The following is a 13994-nucleotide window of genomic DNA, read 5'->3' as shown; positions in this document are numbered from 1 at the left end:
TATACGGCTTATAATTTATATAATCTAAAACACATTTGAATTATTTCACATTCATATATAAAACATTTTATAATTTAAATAATCTAAAACACATTTTAATTATTTCACATTCATATATAAAACATATTATTTATATAATCTAAAACACATTTTAGTTATTTCACTTTCATGTATAAAACATTATATAATCTAAAGCGATTTAACTAAGGTTGAAAAACATTCTGTTCTTTTAAAAAAAGGTTATAAATGAAACTGTATAAAAAAATATACTGAAACCGACTGTTTCAGGTAAAACAAGATCCATTTTCTTTTAGAGAGCTGAAGGTCCCAGTGCTTGCACGCCACAGTGCACACTCGCTGGAATTTACTAACCAATCATAATATCTTCAAAGCCATTTTTAATTAAAACCAAACGTATCTCACACGGGAGTACCATGATTTTGACCGTTTTCTGACGGTTCACCTATGAATTACGGCTGGTGCGCGTCTAGCATCTCTTGTACTCCTCTCTCTCTCTCTCTCTCCCTCTCTCTCCCTCTAATGCCTGTGTACACACATTCGTCTCCAAGTCTTATGTTCTTCTTTTAATGAATATAAACACATTATACATTCGCAAACAATATAAAACATAACATTTACATTCGTTTTGTTCATCACTAAAAATATACATTTTACCAGGATCGGGGGAAAAAAATATATAATCGATCAAAGCCTGTTATGCTATTTTTTACAGTCTATGGCGACTTTAAACCATATTTCATGTCATCCCGTAATTTTCTTCATGTTAAGCAGATTACGCATTCATCTGCTGATAGAGATATTTTAACACTATAAAGTATGTGTTATTTGACTTAATATCATGAATGAAAAAATACTTTTATTTTGAAAATATGACGCCATCCTGTTAAAATACTTTTATTTTGAAAATATGGCGACATCCTGTGATGCGTGCTTAGCTTTCCCTGCTACAATGCTATGTATAGAATTTCAGAAAAAAAAAACAAAAAAAAAAAAAAAAACAATTCTGCTCCGTTAAATCGACGTTTTGCCATCGCGTTATCCGTTTGTCATCTATGAACACGACATCGCGGGCGTGTATGCGCTCCCGGTCAGTAATGCACGGGTCTACCGGTCTTAGTGAAACGGCTTCCTCCGGTGGAATTCATACGCAAGGCATAATACTGATTATTGTATCAGCCCTAAACCCTTCCAACGCAGTAAACGGAACTATAACTGATCTTTTTCAAAAAGCTGTTTAATTTTTTTTTCTTTTAACCGTACAGCTACATTACCACCATACAATAAAATGCTGCATGTACGTACACTTTTAAGCGATCTGAATTATGACTAGCCTATGAATTTCATCATAAGCCACACGCGCTATAATATAATAATATCCACGGCGCTATACAAATTTGTATTCTGATAAACCATATAAACAAGCGGACATACGCGTGGACATATCAAGTTAAAAAGAGACTTATCTCTATTTTAAACAATATTAAATTATATATGACGGCATGTTACTAAACCGGAACATACATTTTAAACAAGTATTCATCGTTTTTATAAAACACATCGCAGTAACAGACATGTTACTAAACCAAAACAAATAATTTTATCATAAATTTTTTTAATCATATATTCAATCAATACTTATACAACATATACAAACACGTTTTAAACAAAAACTAATCATAAACGCAGCCTTCTCAAAATTACAGACATGTACAATCATGCTGATCACATATTATGGGATATTCAGACTTTTAGCCACTAATACGTTTTAGGATAATGAAAAACACCAACGTCTGAGGGGTGTCAAAATATCTCCAGTCCCCAAAACCCACTCAGACTCCAGGGGTTAAAGAATATGAAAATAAATAATTATATAATGACTTCGGGCTACTAAAGCAATTCATTAAACAAAAAAAGGTATTCAACATTTAAGTTAATCAAACTTATAAAACACACCGTACTCTTCTTTTTTTTTTTAAAAGATAACTTATTTTAAATGTGATAGCATAGTATATATACAATAAACATTTCTGATGATACATATACAAAATTATCCCTTACAGTTTTAGACCGGTGAGAGATGTCCAAACATGAATGAAATATCCCCAAAATAAAATAATACGACTTAAAAAATAAAAATGATTAAATCATAAACAGAATCTCACAGGTCTTCGTAGTGAAATGTATGTGAGACCTGAGGGGCTGCTTCACACACACCCTGCGCAGGCGAGGGTGGAGTTCCAGACCGCATGACCTAAGTCAATGGTGTACATTATTTCAAAGCTAACATTAATGTAATGTTTTACATCTGATGTCCGTTGATTCTTAATTCAACAAAATGATGATATGTATTACCTAAAATATTTTATATTTTTATATAATATTATATAATAAAAAATTATTTATATCATATTATATCATATCGTATATATGATTATATTATATCAGATGCGTCATGCATTAATCACTTTAGATTCTTTAAAGTTCTTATTTTTAGCACCATCTTCAGTTTTCATACCATCTCTCTCTCTCTCTCTCTCTCTCACACACACACACACACACACACTCTCCCTCTCTCCCCTCTCACACACACACACACACTCTCTCTCTCTCCCTCTCTCTCTCTCACACACACACACACACACACACAATATGAAACATGATGCCAAAGTCTTTCTGTATGTTTTAAAAATAAAAAATAAAAAATATTGATTTAGCTTTAAATCTATGCTGAGGAGCTCGTTTGTTTGTCACAGTATAGACTGTGAAGTTTAGATGAAGTTGCTTTATCTTTTAGAAGAAAGACCCTCGATCGTATTCAACCATTAAAGATGGTTCAGGAAAGACCCACGCGTCCTAGAGATGTAATTTATGTGCGTTGCTACGGTCGTAAACCTTTCACATATCCACGGTACTTTCAGACACAGAGCAGGAAAGACATTTGCAGGCCCTCTGCTTAGCCGTCCCAAAATACCTCCATTTAAAAGCAAAAATATTAAAATGACCGCCTATTCTATTTTATATGTTTTGTATTAAAAGTACTTACTTCTGTATTTAAATCCTTATTTAAAACAATATATTTAACCGACAGTATCCCCCCCAACGTGTTTTCCATCAGTTGTTTGCCCTTCAGCCTTATTACATAGTGCTTTTCGTTTAGCCTACTGTAAGATCCCTTTACAATAGTGTAATGAAAGTTAACTTTTCTTAAAGTTTTTATAGTTGTATTTTACTGTATCCCCATCCTTCTATCCTGTAGATTGTATGCGTACAGTAAAATAACAAATATACATCTTGCTTATAGTCAGTCAAATAATTACACCTACAATTTGAAACGTGTTTAAACACATTGTGTGTCACTAAAGCAAGGCACACCGTCTATCGTCTTATTTTTTTAAATAACCGATGACAAATCGTCTCTTCATATAATTTATGCACCCGAGTGCTTTTCTCACACGAGTAGAAAACCTTTTCTCTTTGGATGTGTTTGGCAGAAACATAATTTCTACATCAGAAAATGTTTTAAATGTACGCTGAACTTTTCTCATTCGACAGAAATACTATTTTCTAATTATTTACCCGGCCTATAACACTAAGTAAATGTTCTTACCTAGAACAGAAAACATACGCTTTGACTGTTTTGTAGGCATCGTGTAATGTTAAATGGTTTACTAAAAAAATTAAAGCACCGGCAGCTGTGATTTTCAGAATGAAAGAAATGTACGAGCTGAGGATGTTTCAACGATTATCATCATTTCCTTTTGACCCGGATAAAGCGGTTATTAATTTTCTATGCGAGTGACACAATATACAGTTCTCATACTATTTGTGTAAATAGCTGTGCTAAAACATTTATGACTATTTTAGCGCAGGCCAGCAGATCATGTCAAGAGAGTTTCACATGTAAGAATCCCAATGTTTTGTAAATTACATTTTTCTTACACCTCGAGATTTAGCCGTATCAAGATTTTGGACGGCCTTTCGTGTATTCGAGCGACCAAATCACTAAGAAAGAGAGTATAGCAAGAAAACTAACGTTTACAACGCATATAGAATTCAGAATACAATTGTTAAAGTATTTTTATTTTTTTTGTTAAATGTTGATTTGTAAATGATATTTTTATTACTCCGTTAGATTTAGTCATCGTGTTCGGATAGCCGATGACACAATTCACATTTTTATTTTTAAGACTCCTGTAAGTCCATGCTAACTCTCGCATGGGAAAGAGAGCGGGGTGAGCGCATTCTATTCATTTAAGAAAAATTATTAAACATTTGACCTAACCTTTTTATTATTTTGACAAAACACGACACAACAACATTAAAGAATGTTATCAGTTCCTACGGCCATCTTCTTCGATTCAAATAAAGCAACGTCTCTAGTGTACGTGTGTATGTGCTAAACATCTTTGCTTCTCCACTTCTCCAGATTTGTTAGATGGGCTACCGTTGTAATACAAACACATTTGAGAACTACGACGTGCTCACTTTTGTAACGGTTAGAGAAAAATGCCATACACACTTTTGCATTTCATAATTCAGTGATTTTAGCTGTAATGAGCACATAAGAAAAAAATTGTCAACGTGTGACTCGTAAACATGTATCATTTTATTTATTTATTTATTTTTACCAGAGATAGTCGACCGATCTGTTGACACGTTGTTTTGCAGTTTTCTCTGACTGCGGTCAAACATAGACTGCCTGTCCATAGGAATTTTACGGCATCCTACATCTAGAGCTCTTGTTCATATAGACGATGACCACGTTCACATTGTTTCAACATCTCCGCTCGACTTTAAAGAGTAGGCCTATGTGTACTCTCCTTCGGTCATAAGCATTATCATCTGCCGTGTGCTGAGATTTTTCTGCTTTTGTCCACTTTTGACGGATTTGCTAGAGGAACTATGTCATCTCGTTGTAACGTGATTACGTTTAAGATCCATAAGATTGCACTACATTCACCTGAAAAGGTTATAGACATACTCTTTTATACAGGAAATGTGTATCAGAATAACAATTACCTAATAGTGAAATCCACTCTTCTAAACTATTGTGAAAACTTTTAATGTTGATCCGGCCCAACAGCCGTGTATCTTTTTCATTGTTTTTTAGATAAAGACTATTCTCAGAGTTTGGCCAAACAGACAAAAACATGAACAAAATAGAGTACAAGATGATTAAATGATTGTCAAGAGAGTGTTTAAACTGAGATTGTGATGCACTTTAGAGCTTTTTCTGGTCTACCTGTGTCACAATGACAAATAATAGGCACTACCTCGACTTTTAAAATGAGCCTTACCATCTTCTGTTATGACTCTTATACTTAATACAAACCCATCTACTACACTAAAGTTAGACATTAAAAGTCATGGATGTCATGGATGTGGTATTTTCATCGTATGCGTCTCTAAACAGTACTTCAATAAATAAACCGCTGTTGATAAGTCGTTCATTTAAGTGAGAGGCGGGATGATTTTGACCGTTTTAGTCATTCGTCGTGCTTAAGGTCTGATCCGGAAACCGCACTACGACTGGAACCGCGCTGTCACGTCTAAATAACCCGCTCTTCTTTAAGAAAACCGCGAGGCGAGCAGTTTCTGACATCTATTAATTCACTTCATTTTTTTCACCACCACAAATATTTTGTTTAGCATACATATTAGTTTTAGTCAGTTACATAAGCGTCACGCATGAAGTTTATAGTTATTTTAAACAATTATGATGGAGTTACAGGTTTAGGTTAGTGGGGTGCCTGTAAGCGGTGACAACTTCGAGCATCGGAGACGACGGTGTTACTCAAACAGCCCATATCTTTATCTTTTAACAAAAACTGTCGTATTACGCGTTACTAAGACAAAATCTGTAACAGCGTTCATTAATATGTTGAAATGAAAATAAACATACAAAACTTTATAATGACCGTGAGTTCAATATAGCCTAACACCGCATTGACAAATGTTTTGTTCTAACGCTTTCGCCCCAAAATTGCGAGATTTCTTGACTTCGCCGTGTTTAACGGACGCTAGAGCGAACTGTAAACCACATACTTTCTCATTGCATTACGCTAAGAAACTGCACATGGTTAAAGCTATTACACCATAAACTGTCTAAAGTTGTTAATGTACAAGCACAGTAAACTATTTCTACAAAAAATATCACTGCACTACTGTTTTTGCATATAATACATCGTTCAACAATACTTTTGCACACTCATTCGACTGTATTACCGCCGTTCTCACGTTCCTGCTGTTCATAATGTATATATAATCCTTCATTGCTCGGTTCATCATGTACATACGATCCCTACATTGCATTCATATTTATATTCTGTGTATATACTCTGATCAATATCGTATATAGCAACTACACTGTATATTCTGTATAGCTTTACTTACTCTGCACTTTTATGTATATAAAACACTATATTCTTGCACTTCTGGTTAGATGCTAACTGCATTTCATTAGCTCTGTACTTGTACTCTGCATAATGACAATAAAGTTGAATCTAATCTAAACAAGTACAATCGTACGCTTCCAGGACTCTGCTCATTCTTTCTGTTTAAATTTGTTTAAACGGACTTTCGCATTCTTATCTTATTTTCACCAACTAAGCGTTATTCCTAGGCCTCGCGGATTGTTTTCTAGTTTTGGCCCTCAACCTCTTTGTTCATACGCAGTGATATCTCTGTGAATCTGTTCGATTTCATAAAATATCTTTTACGTCATATCATTATACTATCCTAGTTTATATCAGATACAAGTTTGTTTCTTCATATTTCTCGCAGGTCAAACCCCTAACCAGGGCCCTTCACCCTCCTCCGCTTTTTGAGCGCAACACCCACAACCCATTTTTTGGTTGAATGTACAGAAGATCCACCGCTACTTCCTCGTGACTACGGCTAGTCTTTATCCCCTGTGAGCGGCTGACCTCATAAACTCTGCAGTTATCGCAGGTTTTCTTATGATCTGCGAACAAGGGTTTTACAGCGCGGTCGATGGAGTATCTGTCAGTATCTACGTAGACTGACAGAAACGGCTTTGTCTGAAACTGACGCACTCTCTAATTTTTCAAATAATAAGGCTTCGACGGATCTGAACCATTTTTTAAAAAAAACACTGGATCGTCGTGGATTTTAAAAACACTGGATCATCATGGATTTTAACCCTTTTGAGTCGATTAACGCATATATGCGTTTTGAGTCATTTTCTCCTGATAACCCCGAAAAAACTTAAATTACACTTTCAGTTTTAATCGTACAGATAAGAGCAATACATCAATCGAATCTGTAAAGGGTCTATTTTTTTTGGATACAGACATAATAACAAAAAACCTTTGTGCACTTATAAAATAAAGATAACAAACAAGGTGCGCTGTCTACAGTCTTTGTCTCCGCTGATCGTCATGTACAAACATTTCATTAAAATGAACTGTAACTCCGTGAATACTCAAAGAAGAGACATGAGAGAGATATCTATAGAAAGCCTGGAATGTCTACTTTTAAAATAAACAAGTGCTGCCGAAAACAAATATTCTGAGATAAAGTAATCCATATGAAAACAACGCAATGTCTGTTTTTCATATCTCCGCTCATTATATCTAATGTGACCACACCCCCGCGCTGAACGCGCTATTCAGATTCAAACTGAAGCGCGCGGCTTGAATACGCCCACACAGAAGAAAAGGCATTGAGACTGTTCTTCAAGTTTTTATTTTATTTTACTGTTTGCTTCGGGATGAGAGGACTAAGACATAATTCACCCCAAAAAGATGTGATGTGGTTGAGGATTTGAGAAATGGATTTCCTCAGAAAAAAGAATGAAGCACTTTATTCAGCAGAGATCATAAACATGAGTAAGTCTCTTTTTATTTATTTGTACTAGTTTTCACATAAAGTGTAAACATTTTACTAGTTAGACTTTTTCCAAACTATAATTCCTGACTAAACGTATAATCAAGTGAAACATTATGAAGTTTCAATAACAATATACAATACTATACCATTCAAAAGCTTGATGTAAATAATATAAATGTGACAAATAGAGATAACTCTAACAAATGTAAAAACAATGCAGTTCTTTCGATTTATTCCCCCTAAAAAAACCTGAAAAATATTATCAGCTCTTTTCAACAATAATAATAATAATAATAATAATGATGATGATAATAAATGGGGTTTATTTGGTAGAAAATAAGATTGTTAAAAGGATTTCTGAAGGATTGTGTGACCTCATTTGTTCCGCCCATCCATCATAAGGTTACCGGAAGTTCAACCTGTCAAAAGGTCAAAGGTCAAAGGTCAAAGTCATAAATCATCTTGACAGAAGCTATAGAATACTTACTACTTTCAGTTAATTTTCATATAGTAATTAAATGGTAAATAAGAAGGATTCTGTGTCATCTCATTTTGTCAAATAATATTTATTTGTCTAAATTCATTGTAATTATATAATATTATAATATAATAATACTAAGTGATTAGACTATCTCTTATTTATAACAGTATTTTAACTAATTGCAAAAGCTGAATAATCAATCAAATTATTTTTATTAATCAGCGAAACAATCAACAATTAATCTAACGATTAATCGATTATCAAAATAATCGTTTGTTGCGGCCAAAATGCATGGAGCTCACTTCTGACGAGCTGATGATCTGAATCAGGTGTGTTAACGAGAGACGTGTGAAATGCAGAACTGGGGGCTTGAGGACTGGAATTGAGGACAGCTAGCCTAATGGAAGTGTTTTTGTGATCACAGAGGTTTTTTAGGCAATTATCATTTTGACATCTTTTCTTTATTTAAAGGCTGGAACTTTTTCAACGCTTTATTTGAACATTTACATTAGATATCTTAAAATCTTGAATGTTATTAAATTGTTGTCAGTCAAGTAGTCATTTAAAATCCGGACATCATTGGTAAAGATATTGTTTTAGTGATAATGCAAACAAAAAGTCATTTTATTTGTTTCTTGTTGCTTTTTAGTGATTAGTAAGTGATTATGCTCTTTTTAAACATCTCCAGCACATTGTAACAATACCGTGATAATACTGATAACCGTGATAATTTTGGTCACTATAATCGTGATAAGAAATGTTCAAACTGTTACATCCCTAATCGGAGATGAGTCCATTGGGGAAATTAATTCCACTCAATAAATTTCTGATTCCAAATGATGATGGTGTTTTTGCCTACCGTATTTTTTTGCACTATAAGTCGCACCTGAGTATAAGTCACATCAGTCCAAAAATACGTCATGACGAGGAAGAAAACATAAGTCGCACCAGACTATAAGTCGCATTTATTTAGACCCAAGAACCAAGAGAAAACATTGCCGTCTACAGCCGCGAGAGGGCGCTTTATGATGCCCAGTGTAGACTACAGGAGCACTGAGCAGCATCTCTGGCAGCATAGAGCGCCCTCTCGCGGTGGTTGACGGTAATGTTTTCTGTTAGTACATTTCTCTTTGTTCATGTCAAATTAATCTTGATAAATAAGTTGCACCTGACTATAAGTCGCAGGACCAGCCAAACTATGAAAAAAGTGTGACTTATAGTCCGGAAAATACGGTAATTAGCCATTGAGCAATGTGACAAATGCTGATAATACTGAAGGACCTTATATATGGATGCCTAGGTAGGGGTTGTATCCTAAAGGTTGATGGGGATCAGCTGAGAGTCAGCTGATGTGAGATTGACTAAAATGAACTGCCAGAACTAACACTACACTAAATTTTTGCTTTCCCCAAAGCACAACAACTAATTGAAATGTCTTGCTCGTGCGCGTATCATTAATATTTTTTTGACCATTTCACTGAGTTAGTTTCCTTGTATTAATATTTTTTTCTCCATTAATGAACCAGTGATTGATTATTTAGTATTCCTAATTGAGAAGTCTACAGAGAACTATATCTCTTGGGTGTTCTTTTTTTTAATAAAGTGTTTAATTGCCAGCTTAAAGATTCTTAGGACATGAACTAAAGAAAGTCAGCTATGTTTTGATGTTTGTTGTATTGTGTAAACTGGGGATAACTTTTTTTTTTTTTTTTTTTTACCTTAGACCTGGTGTTAAAAAAAGAGAAAGAAGTACTCCGTGACATTGAAGAGGAAGATCAACAGGACAGTTTGCATCGTTTCACAGCTGGAAAAAAATATTTTAGGTGTTCACAGACTGAAAAGTTTTACACACAAAGAAAAGCTCAAAAGACTGGAAAAACTAAACGTGATTTCACTTGCCTCCAGTCTGGAAATAGTTATAATCAAAAAGGAAACCTTAAAGTCCACAGTGGGGAGACCCCTTTCAGTTGCCAACACTGTGGAAAAAGTTTCACTTATAAAGTAAGTTTTGACAGGCATATAAAAATTCATACTAAAGAAAAACCATTCACCTGCCAACACTGTGGGAAAAGTTTTGCTCACCATGCAAACCTTAAAGTCCACATGAGAATACACACCGGTGAGAGTCCCTTCACCTGCCAACAATGCGGAAAAAGTTTCCGTCATCAAGGAAACCTTAGTCACCACATGAGAATTCACACTGGAGAGAAGCCTTACACTTGCCAACAGTGTGGAAGAAGTTTTAGACAACAAGGAAGCCTTAGCAACCACATGAGAATTCACACTGGAGAAAAGCCTTACACTTGCCAACAGTGTGGAAGAAGTTTTGCTCAACATTGGAACCTTGAAGAGCACATGAGAATTCACACTGGAGAGAGTCCCTTCACTTGCCAACTGTGTGGAAAACGTTTCAGTCATCATGGAAGCCTTAGTCACCACATGAGAATTCACACTGGAGAAAAGCCTTACACCTGCCAACACTGTGGAAAAAGTTTTGTTCAACACGGAAACCTTAAAGCCCACATGAGAATTCACACTGGAGAAAGTCCCTACACTTGCCAACTGTGTGGAAAAGGTTTCAGTCAACAAGGAAGCCTTAGCCACCACATGAGAAAGCACACTGGAGAGAAGCCTCACACCTGCAATCAGTGTGGAAAGAGTTTCACTCATAAAGCAAGCTTTAACAGGCACAAAATAATTCACACTCGAGAGAAGAATCCTTTCCCCTGTCAACAGTGTGGAAAATGTTTTGCTCAACATTGGAATCTTAAAGTCCACATGAGAATACACACTGGTGAGAGTCCTTTCACTTGCCAACAATGCGGAAAAAGTTTCTGTCATCAAGGAAACCTTAGCCACCACATGAGAATTCACACTGGAGAAAAGCCTTACACCTGCAAACAGTGTGGACAAAGTTTCTCTAGTAAAGCAAGCCTTAACTGGCACATGACTGTTCACACTGGAGAGAAGCGTTACACATGCCCCCAGTGTGGAAAGACTTTCCATCAGCATGGAAACCTTAACACCCACATCAGAATTCACACTGGAGAGAAGCCTTTCACCTGTCAACAGTGTGGACAAAGCTTCACTCATAAAGGAAGCCTTGACTGGCACATGAGAATTCACACGGAAGAAAAGCCTTGTACCTGCCAACATTGTGGAAAAAGTTTCAATTATAAATTAAGTCTTGACCGGCATATAAAAATTCACACTGGAAAAAAACCTTAGACCTGCCAGCAGTGTGGTGAAGGTTTTGCTCAATGTGTAAACCTTGATGTCCACATGAAAATACACACTGGAGAGAGTCCCTTCACTTGCCAACACTGTGGATAAAGTTTCAGTCATAAAGGAAACCTTAACTTGCACATGAGAATTCACACTGGAGAAAAGCCTTACACCTGCAAACAATGTGGAAACATTTTTACTCGATGAAGAAACCTTAAATTTCATATGATAATACACAACTGGAGTCCTTTCACTTACCAACAGTGTGGAAAAGTTTTGGTCATAAAGTCACTCATGCCAACAAAGTGTAGATGTAGTTTCCCTCAAAATGTAAACTTAAACTGGCACATATGAATTCACACAGAATATAAGCCTTACACCTGGCAACAGCATTTAAAGAGTTTTACTCGGCATGAAAACCTTAGAATCCACGAGAATTTGCACCACAGTAAAATCCTTACACCTGCCCCCTGCAGAGTGATTAGAAGTGTCAAAGATGGATCAGTACCAACTGTTTGTCCAATTTCGTATTCAGAACATGTTAATATAGCATTGTGTATTGTGAATGTGCTTGTTAGCACGCTGTACGGGAGCTTCCAGTTGAACGGGCACGCCGGCGCGTTTGGCTGCCGCTCCTTTCTCCCGTCAAACACTTGGTATAAATGGATATTCTTGTTTTCTTCTTTTCCTGAAAAAAGTTTACCATCGTGGTGTGAAATCGCGTTACATTCATTGGACTACTGCTGCTATCTCTGGGTGTTTGCGGATCATTTGTCATCAACAGCTGTCTGACCCAGGACTTACACAATTGTGATGTTATTCGCATGGACACCTTTACCATGGTCTTAAGGTACACTTCTCGCCAGCTGCTGAACCTTAATGGGAATTATGCTTTGGGGACTGAACCACGCTCACTTTGTAATACCTGCGGAATTCTTTGCCCAAAACGTTACCTACATCGATCATCTCGGTGTGGGTACCTTGGTTCATCTCAAAATAATGTTTTTTATCCGATAGCACATCGTAAACTGCTGAAGTCGCCATGGAGACCAACGGGGGCTGATTTTAATAACTTGGCAGACATACGTGAGGAGGCTACACCTGGCTTAGCCGCTCCGGTGTGATTGCTGAAATCTGCACTGATAAATGTGCGCTCGGTTAATAACAAAGCCTTGATTGTATCTGACCTTATAGTAGATCAAGACTGGGATCTCATTTGCTTAACAGAAACCTGGCATAAAGAGTCTGATGGTGTACTTTTTAATGAACTGACTCCTGAGGGATATGGATTATGCAATCTCCCGCGCTCAACAGGTAGAGTAGGTGATAACATTGTGCTGTTTAAACAGCCTCTTGGAGTATGTACTGTGGATATCCCTTCGTTCACCTCATTTGAATGCCTTGCCTTAAGTGTTTCAGCTTCATTATCAACGGTCATTGTGACCGTGTACAGGCCTCCCAAGGGTAACAAAGAATTTACATCTGACTTTGCTGAATTACTATCTGTGTTGGTTTAAAAATTTCAGAGAATTCTAATACTTGGTGATTTTAATATTCACATGGACAAAAAAGACACGTCAGCAATGAGAGACTTTACATCTTTATTAGAGTGCTTTGAGCTACACCAAGTGGTGGACTGTCCCACGCACAACAAAGGCCACATATTAGATCTTGTGATTCAAAATGGTACATTTGTGTCTCAGTTGTCAGTATCTGATTTTGGGCTATCCGATCACTTAGCCATATTTTTCAATGTGGAGCTACCTGATATATCTACTTCTACTTCCTGTATTATTCATTACCGCAAGTGGAGATCTATCGTGCCCACTGACTTCTCAGACTTTATTCATTCTGGTACTAGCTGTATTATACCATCTGATGCATTGGATGACAAAGTAAATAGGCTGTATACAATTTTTTCATCCGGCCAGGACACTTTTGCTCCTCTGAAGTCACGTGCGGTCTCTTTTAAACGATCTGCCTCATGGTATAACAATGATCTGCGCGCAATGAAAACTCAGTGTCGCAAAATGGAGCGCAAATGGCGCTCTACTGGTTTAACAGTGTATCATCAGGCCTGGAAAGAAAACTTGGGTGAATATAGGGCTGAAATTGTATCGACAAGGTCTACTTACTTTTCCCAAATTATTTCAAGTAATCAAGATAACCCTAAAAAATTGTTTAATTCAATCAACAATCTTCTAAACAGAAATAATATTTACACTTTTTCTGCTTCTATTCAATTATGTAACAGGTTTCTTGTGTTTTTTGGCAATAAGATTGAGGGGATAAGAGATCAGATTATTACTACAAATACATTTGTTACCCCAAAACTAAATAACATAGAATTCTCTAGTGATAATCTTTCAGAATTCTCCATGGTAGATTCTCAATCCTTATGTAATGTGGTTTTAAA

The 13994-nt window shown here is 36.1% G+C and overlaps 1 pseudogene; it reads left to right on the top strand.

Annotated features, from left to right (window-relative positions):
- Positions 1-10080: 10080 nt before the first annotated feature.
- Positions 10081-13043, top strand: LOC113095462 (gastrula zinc finger protein XlCGF57.1-like; annotated as a pseudogene).
- The last annotated feature ends 951 nt before the right edge of the window (positions 13044-13994 follow it).

Source organism: Carassius auratus, unplaced genomic scaffold, assembly GCF_003368295.1.
Source record: "Carassius auratus strain Wakin unplaced genomic scaffold, ASM336829v1 scaf_tig00215730, whole genome shotgun sequence".
Lineage (NCBI taxonomy): Eukaryota > Metazoa > Chordata > Actinopteri > Cypriniformes > Cyprinidae > Carassius > Carassius auratus.
The sequence above is the reverse complement of the archived record's forward strand: the minus strand, read 5'-3'. Positions and strand labels throughout refer to the sequence as shown.